This window comes from Eubalaena glacialis, chromosome 17, assembly GCF_028564815.1.
Source record: "Eubalaena glacialis isolate mEubGla1 chromosome 17, mEubGla1.1.hap2.+ XY, whole genome shotgun sequence".
Classification (NCBI taxonomy): Eukaryota; Metazoa; Chordata; class Mammalia; order Artiodactyla; family Balaenidae; genus Eubalaena; species Eubalaena glacialis.
In genome coordinates, this window is record NC_083732.1 from 69,466,692 (window position 1) to 69,475,112 (window position 8,421).

Sequence of the window (8,421 nt, forward strand, 5' to 3'; positions counted from 1 at the left end):
TTCTTCTACCCAGTGACTTAAGACCAGTGGGATTTTAGATATAAATATCTAAAGGAGGCACCAATATCCATCCTGCTAAATTGTGAAATGCCTCCTACACCCCTTCTCTCCTTCTGTTCCTTCTCACCTCCCAGTTCCTCAGTTAACTAAGGCAGGCAGAATTGTCTCTGCCAAGTGATTCAGCCCAGGGAAGCTGAAGTCTGCCAATGCCGCAAAAGTACATTTATTTGCAGTTCCATAGCTCATCTCAAAAATTCATCTAAATGTCTCAATCTCATATACAATATAGTGTGTTTATTTTAATATAAAACAATGTGCCTACCGGCTGTTTCAGGAAAACTGGCGGCAGAGAAAAGCAGACCTCATTTCTGCTTTCCACCGTACCTTTGTGGCATACTGCTTGGAATACCTCAGTCCAATAAGCAAGACTGTGCTAATGTCTCACATGGAAACCAAAGTTGGGAAGTCCACGGGGATATGATTGCCAGCTGGAAATCCATCCGATTGTGCAGTATCACTTTCACATTTACTGAAATTTTAGTTGCTCTGAGTGTTTTGACAATTACTAGACATTTCCCAAATGAGGAACTAGCAATTATTGCAACGGCCATGAGATACTTCAAGTTGTTATAATGTTCATGGTGATCTTATTATCTATTTATTTTTTTAATCAAGTTGACATTTTTGAGGTGAAAAAGGCTCTTTCTATGATTTAAAGCAGCATATGGCTATTAAATTGACACATTATACCTGGCAATTTGACAGGGCCATCAGCCAATTCAAGAATCTAAAATTGTTCAGGCTGCAAGAATAAATGCATGTGTGCTCTTTTATTCTGCTGACCTACCACTCTCATTCTACTCCTAGGGGGAATACATTTGACCATTGTACTTTACCACCCCTGGTTCTATCTGCAAGGAAGTTTCTCCTACTTCATTATTCTCCTTGGCCATATCTGATGTGGGTGTTAGAGACCATGCCTTCTTTGGGGGTTAAATAGCCTTTGAAGCTTGACTCTTTTCCTCAAAACTTTGGGACCTATGGGTCTCATCCAGTCAAAGGATTTTTTTTAAGCCAGAGTTATGGTTTCTTTAACAATGCAATTCCTTAAAAAATTAGTAGGCTTCTGATCTTCTTGCTTTAGACTCCATCAGCAACCACATACAAAATTCTTTATAGGAAGAATTTTCAAGCCTGATGTATTTCTCTGCTTCCTTGCTCTGTGCCTGTCCCATCCCCTCTCTTTGAGGCTCCCTGGAACTGTGTTTGGGAAGTCTAGAGTCTTCATCTGTCTTTGCTCAGATTACTTTATTAATCTCAGAAGTTTTATTAGACCTTTTCCTTGAATGTCTTCTGACATCTTATCTTCTTTAATTATTTGGCATCTTCTGACATAGCAAGACCCCAATTTCTGCACTCTACTCTCTTTCAATTCTCTTTATTACTGGCCAGTTTTTTTCCCCAATTTTTTTTGGTAATAACCTTGCCAAAGGCAACCAATAATAGCCAATAGACACTAGTGGTCTTTTATTCATCCATTTCTCCTAAAACTACAAGTTAAATGTTCCTATTCTGTCTCCCAAGTTACTAAAAGCAACAGTTATTTCCAGTTGCTCTTCCACAGTATAAAAAGAATAGCTAGTTTCTCATATATCCTAGCCTTTGATATGGACCTTCTTGATGCCTAACAATGAAGCCAATGTCATATAATTTATTTTAAAGCAATCTGATTCAAAATACCAATTTCTTTATTAGTCAGGATACATCAAGGTATGTGCAAGTAAATGTACCCTCAAATCATAGTGGTTTAATGTAATAAATGTTTCTTTCTCATTCATATTATCATTGAAAATAGATTGGGGAGTCTGTCTTCATCTCTTGGTGGTCCCACGTGGAACCCCTGGCTTCCTAGTTGCCAAAAGAGAGAGATCTGGAGGACCGCAAAGGATGATTTTAAAGGCCAAGCCTGGAAGGACGTTTACATCATTATTGCCTACATTCTTCTGGCCAGAACTCAGTCATTGGGCCTTATCTAGTTTCAGGGCAATCGAGGAAATGTAGCCTTTCTGTGTGATCTGGAAGAGGAAAATGTTGTAGTAAACACATACCATTTTCTCTGCTACCTGTGACTACAAACTGGTAGTTAAGTGTAATGATTCTGATCTTACCATATAATGGCCATGGGACATTGAACAAGTTACTTAACCCCTGTGTGCTTCAGTTTCTTCCCCTGTAAAGTGGGGATCATGAAAGGGTAACTACATCAGACGGTCATAGGTTTATATATATATATAAAGTAATTAGAAAAAGCCTGGCATAACAGTAAGTGCTATGTAAGGTTATATAAGTGTTATATAGCAAGTTGTTGAAATGCCAGTAGAGAGCACACCAGGATAATTAGCAAATGAACCATTTTATTTAATTTATATTTTTAATAAATTTATGTATTTATTTATCTTTGGCTGTGTTGGGTCTTCGTTGCTGCGTGCAGGCTTTCTCTAGTTGCGGCGAGCAGGGGCTACTCTTCATTGCGGTGGCTTATTTTGTTGCGGAGCACGGGCTCTAGGCGGGGGCTTCAGTAGTTGTGGCTCGCAGGCTATAGAGCACAGGCTCAGTAGTTGTGGTGCACGAGCTTAGTTTCTCCGTGGCATGTGGGATCTTCCAGGATGAGGGATCGAACCTGTGTCCCCTGCACTGGCAGGAGGATTCTTAACCACTGTGTCACCAGGGAAGTCCCTGAAAATGAGCCATTTTATAATAAGTCTATTTGACTAGAAAGACAGATATTTTAAAACCCCAGCCCAAGCTGAGGCTCCGCCTTCGGTCGGACCCCAGGGAGAGGACTGGGGCTGGCTGCGTGAACACAGCCTGAAGGCGGCTAGTGCGCCACGGCTAGCCGGGAGGGAGTCCGGAAAAAAGTCTGGACCTGCTGAAGAGGCAAGAGACTTTTTCTCGCCTCTTTGTTTCCTGGTGCGCGAGGAGAGGGGATTCAGAGCGCCGCTTAAAGGAGCTCCAGAGACGGGCGCGAGCCGCGGCTATCAGCGCGGACCCCAGAGACGGGCATGAGACGCTAAGGCTGCTGCTGCCGCCACCAAGAAGCCTGTGTGCAGGCACAGGTCACTCTCCACACCGCACTTCCTGGGAGCCTGTGCAGCCCGCCACGGCCAGGCTCCCGTGATCCGGGGACAACTTCCCCGGGAGAGCGCACGGCGCGCCTCAGGCTGCTGCAACGTCACGCTGGCCTCTGCTGCCGCAGGCTCGCCCCGCCTCCTCCGTACCCCTCCCTCCCCCCGCCTGAGTGAGCCAGAGCCCCCGAAGCAGCTGCTCCTTTAACCTCGTCCTGTCTGAGTGAAGAACAGACGCCCTCAGGCGACCTACACGCAGAGGCGGGTCCAAGTCCAATGCTGAACCCCAGGAGCTGTGCGAACAAAGAGAAAGGGAAATCTCTCCCAGCAGCCTCAGGAGCAGCGGATTAAATCTCCACAATCAACTTGATGTACCCTGCATCTGTGGAATACCTGAATAGACAACGAATCATCCCAAATTGAGGATGTGGACTTTGGGAGCAACGATATAAATATTTTTCCCCTTTTTCTCTTTTCGTGAGTGTGTATGCATATGCTTCTGTGTGTGATTTTGTCTGTATAGCTTTGCTTTTACTATTTGTCCTAGGGTTCTGTCTGCCCATTCTTTTTTTTTTTTTAGTATAGTTTTCAGCACTTGTTATTATTGGCGAATTTGTTTTTTGGTTTGGTTGTTCTCTTCTTTCTTTCTTTCTTTCTTTCTTTTAAATTACGTAAAAAAAATTTTTTTAATAATTATTTTTTCTTTTTTATTTTATAACTTTTTAATTTAATTTAATTTAATTTAATTTAATTTAATTTTATCTTTTTCTTTCTTTCTCTCTTTTTTTCTCCCTTTTATTCTGAGCCGTGTGGAGGACAGGCTCTTGGTGCTCCAGCCAGGCGTCAGGGCTGTGCCTCTGAGGTGGGAGAGCCAAGTTCAGGACACTGGTCCACAAGAGACCTCCCAGCACCACGTAATATCAAATGGTAAAAATCTCCCAGAGATCTCCATCTCAATGCCAAGACCCAGCTCCACTCAACGACCAGCAAGCTACAGTGCTGGACACCCCATGCCAAGCAACTAGCAAGACAGGAGCACAATCCCACCCAGAGAGGCTGCCTAAAATCATAATAAGGTCACAGACACCCCAAAACACACCACCAGACATGGACCTGCCCACCAGAAAGACAAGATCCAGCCTCATCCACCAGAACACAGGCACTAGTCTCCTCCACCAGGAAGCCTACACAACCCGCTGAACCAACCTTAGCCACTGGGGACAGGCACCAAAAACAACGGGAACTACGAACCTGCAGCCTGCAAAAAGGAGACCCCCGAACACAGTAAGTTAAGCAAAATGAGAGGACAGAGAAACACAGCAGATGAAGGAGCAAGGTAAAAACCCACCAGACCTAACAAATGAAGAGAAAATAGGAAGGCTTCCTGAAAAAGAATTCAGAATAATGATAGTAAAGATGATCCAAAATCTTGGAAATAGAATGGAGAAAATACACGAAACATTTAACAAGGACTTAGAAGAACTAAAGAGCAAACAAACAATCATGAACAAGACAATAAATGAAATTAAAAATTGTCTAGAAGGGATCAACAGCAGAATAACTGAGGCAGAAGAACTGATAAGTGACCTGGAAGATAAAATAGTGGAAATAGCTACTGCAGAGCAGAATAAAGAAAAAAGAATGAAAAGAATTGAGGACAGTCTCAGAGACCTCTGGGACAACATTAAACGCACCCAACATTCGAATTATAGGGGTCCCAGAAGAAGAAGACAAAAAGAAAGGGACTGAGAAAATATTGGAAGAGATTATAGTTGAAAACGTCCCTAATATGGGAAAGGAAATAGTGAATCAAGTCCAGGAAGCACAGAGAGTCCCATACAGGATAAATCCAAGGAGAAACACGCCAAGACACATATTAATCAAACTATCAAAAATTAAATATGAAGAAAAAATATTAAAAGTAGCAAGGGAAAAACAACAAATAACATACAAGGGACTCCCCATGAGGTTAACAGCTGATCTTTCAGCAGAAATTCTGCAAGCCAGAAGGGAGTGGCAGGACATATTTAAAGTGATGAAAGGGAAAAACCTACAACCAAGATGACTCTACCCAGCAAGGATCTCATTCAGATTTGATGAAGAAATTAAAAACTTTACAGACAAGCAAAAGCTAAGAGAATTCAGCACCACCAAACCAGCTTTACAACAAATGCTAAAGGAACTTCTCTAGGCAGGAAACACAAGAGAGGGAAAAGACCTACAATAACAAACCCAAAACAGTTAAGAAAATGGTAATAGGAACATACATATCAATAATTACCTTAAATGTAAATGGATTAAATGATCCAACCAAAAGACATAGACTGGCTGAACGGATACAAAAACAAGACCCATATATATGCTGTCTACAAGAGACCCACTTCAGCCCTAGGGACACATACAGACTGAAAGTGAGGGGATGGAACAAGATATTCCATGCAAATGGAAATCAAAAGAAAGCTGAAGTAGCAATTCTCATATCAAACAAAATAGACTTTAAAATAAAGACTATTACACTACATAATGATCAAGGGATCAATGCAAGAAGAAGATACAACAATTGTAAATATTTATGCACCCAACATAGGAGCACCTCAATACATAAGGCAAATACTAACAGCCATAAAAGGGGAAATCGACAGTAACACAATCATAGTAGGGGACTTTAACACCCCACTTTCACCAATGGACAGATCATCCAAAGTGAAAATAAATAAGGAAACACAAACTTTAAATGATACATTAAACAAGATGGACTTAATTGATATTTATAGGACATTCCATCCCAAAACAACAGAATACACTTTATGCTCAAGTGCCCATGGAACATTCTCCAGGATAGATCATATCTTGGGTCACAAATCAAGTTTTGGTAAATTTAAGAAAATAGAAATCATATCAAATATCTTTTCTGACCACAACGCTATGAGACTAGATATCAATTACAGGAAAAAATCTGTAAAAACTACAAACACATGGAGGCTAAACAATACACTACTTAATAACCAAGAGGTCACTGAAGAAATCAAAGAGGAAATCAAAAAATACCTAGAAACAAATGACAATGAAAACACAACGACCCAAAACCTATGGGATGCAGCAAAAGCAGTTCTAAGAGGGAAGTTTATAGCAACACAATCCTACCTGAAGAAACAAGAAACATCTCAAATAAACAACCTAACCCTACACCTAAAGCAATTAGAGAAAGAAGAACAAAAAAACGCCAAAGTTAGCAGAAGGAAAGAAATCATAAAGATCAGATCAGAAATAAATGAAAAAGAAATGAAGGAAATGATAGCAAAGATCAATAAAACTAAAAGCTGGTTCTTTGATAAGATAAACAAAATTGATAAACCATTAGCCGGACTCATCAAGAGAAAAAGGGAGAAGACTCAAATCAATAGAATTAGAAATGAAAAAGGAGAAGTAACAACTGACACTGCAGAAATACAAAGGATCATGAGAGTTTACTACAAGCAACTATATGCCAATAAAATGAACAACCTGGAAAAAATGGACAAATTCTTAGAAAAGCACAACCTTCCAAGACTGAACCAGGAAGAAATAGCAAATATAAACAGACCAATCACAAGCACTGAAATTGAAACTGTGATTAAAAATCTTCCAACAAACAAAAGCCCAGGACCAGATGGCTTCACAGGCTAATTCTATCAAACATTTAGAGAAGAGCTAACACCTATCCTTCTCAAACTCTACCAAAATATAGCAGAGGGAGGAACACTCCGAAACACATTCTACGAGGCCACCATCACCCTGATACCAAAATCAGACAAAGATGTCACAAAAAAGGAAAACTACAGACCAATATCACTGATGAACATAGATGCAAAAATCCTCAACAAAATACTAGCAAACAGAATCCAACAGCACATTAAAAGGATCATACACCATGATCAAGTGGGGTTTATCCCAGGAATGCAAGAATTCTTCAATATATGCAAATCAATCAATGTGATACACCACATTAACAAATTGAAGGAGAAAAATCATATGATCACCTCAATAGATGCAGAGACAGCTTTTGACAAAATTCAACGCCCATTTATGATAAAAAAAACCCTCCAGAAAGTAGGCATAGAGGGAACTTTCCTCAACATAATAAAGGCCATATATGACAAACCCACAGCCAACATCTTCATCAATGGTGAAAAACTGAAACCATTTCCACTAAGATCAGGAACAAGACATGGTTGCCCATTCTCACCACTATTATTCAACATAGTTTTGGAAGTTTTAGCCACAGCAATCAGAGAAGAAAAAGAAATAAAAGGAATCCAAATCAGAAAAGAAGAAGCAAAGCTGTCACTGCTGCAGATGACATGATACTATAAATAGAGAATCTTAAAGATGCTACCAGAAAACTACTAGAGCTAATCAATGAATTTGGTAAAGTAGCAGGATACAAAATTAATGCACAGAAATCTCTTGCATCTTATACACTAATGATGAAAAATCTGAAAGTGAAATTAAGAAAGCACTCCCATTTACCATTGCAACAAAAAGAATAAAATACCTAGGAATAAACCTACCTAAGGAGACAAAAGAACTGTATGCAGAAAATTATAAGACACTGATGAAAGAAATTAAAGCTTATACAAAGAGATGGAGAGATATACCATGTTCTTGGATTGGAAGAATCAACATTGTGAAAATGACTCTACTACCCAAAGCAGTCTACAGATTCCATGCAATCCCTATCAAACTACCAATGGCATTTTTCACAGAACTAGAACAAAAAATTTCACAATTTGTATGGAAACACAAAAGACCCCGAATAGCCAAAGCAATCTTGAGAAAGAAAAACGGAGCTGGAGCAGTCAGGCTCCTGGACCTCAGACTATACTACAAAGCTACAGTAATCAAGACAGTATGGTACTGCCACAAAAACGGAAATATAGATCAATGGAACAGGATAGAAAGCCCAGAGATAAACGCACGCACATATGGTCACCTTATCTTTGATAAAGGAGGCAAGAATATACAGTGGAAAAAAGACAGCCTGTTCAATAAGTGACGCTGGGAAAACTGGACAGCTGCATGTAAAAGAATGAAATTAGAACACTCCCTAACACCATACAAAAAAATAAACTCAAAATGGATTAAAGACCTAAATGTAAGGCCAGACACTATCAAACTCTTAGAGGAAAACATAGGCAGAACACTCTATGATGTAAATCACAGCAACATCCTTTTTGACCCACCTCCTAGAGAAATGGAAATAAAAACAAAAATAAACAAATGGGACCTAATGAAACTTCAAAGCTTTTGCACAGCA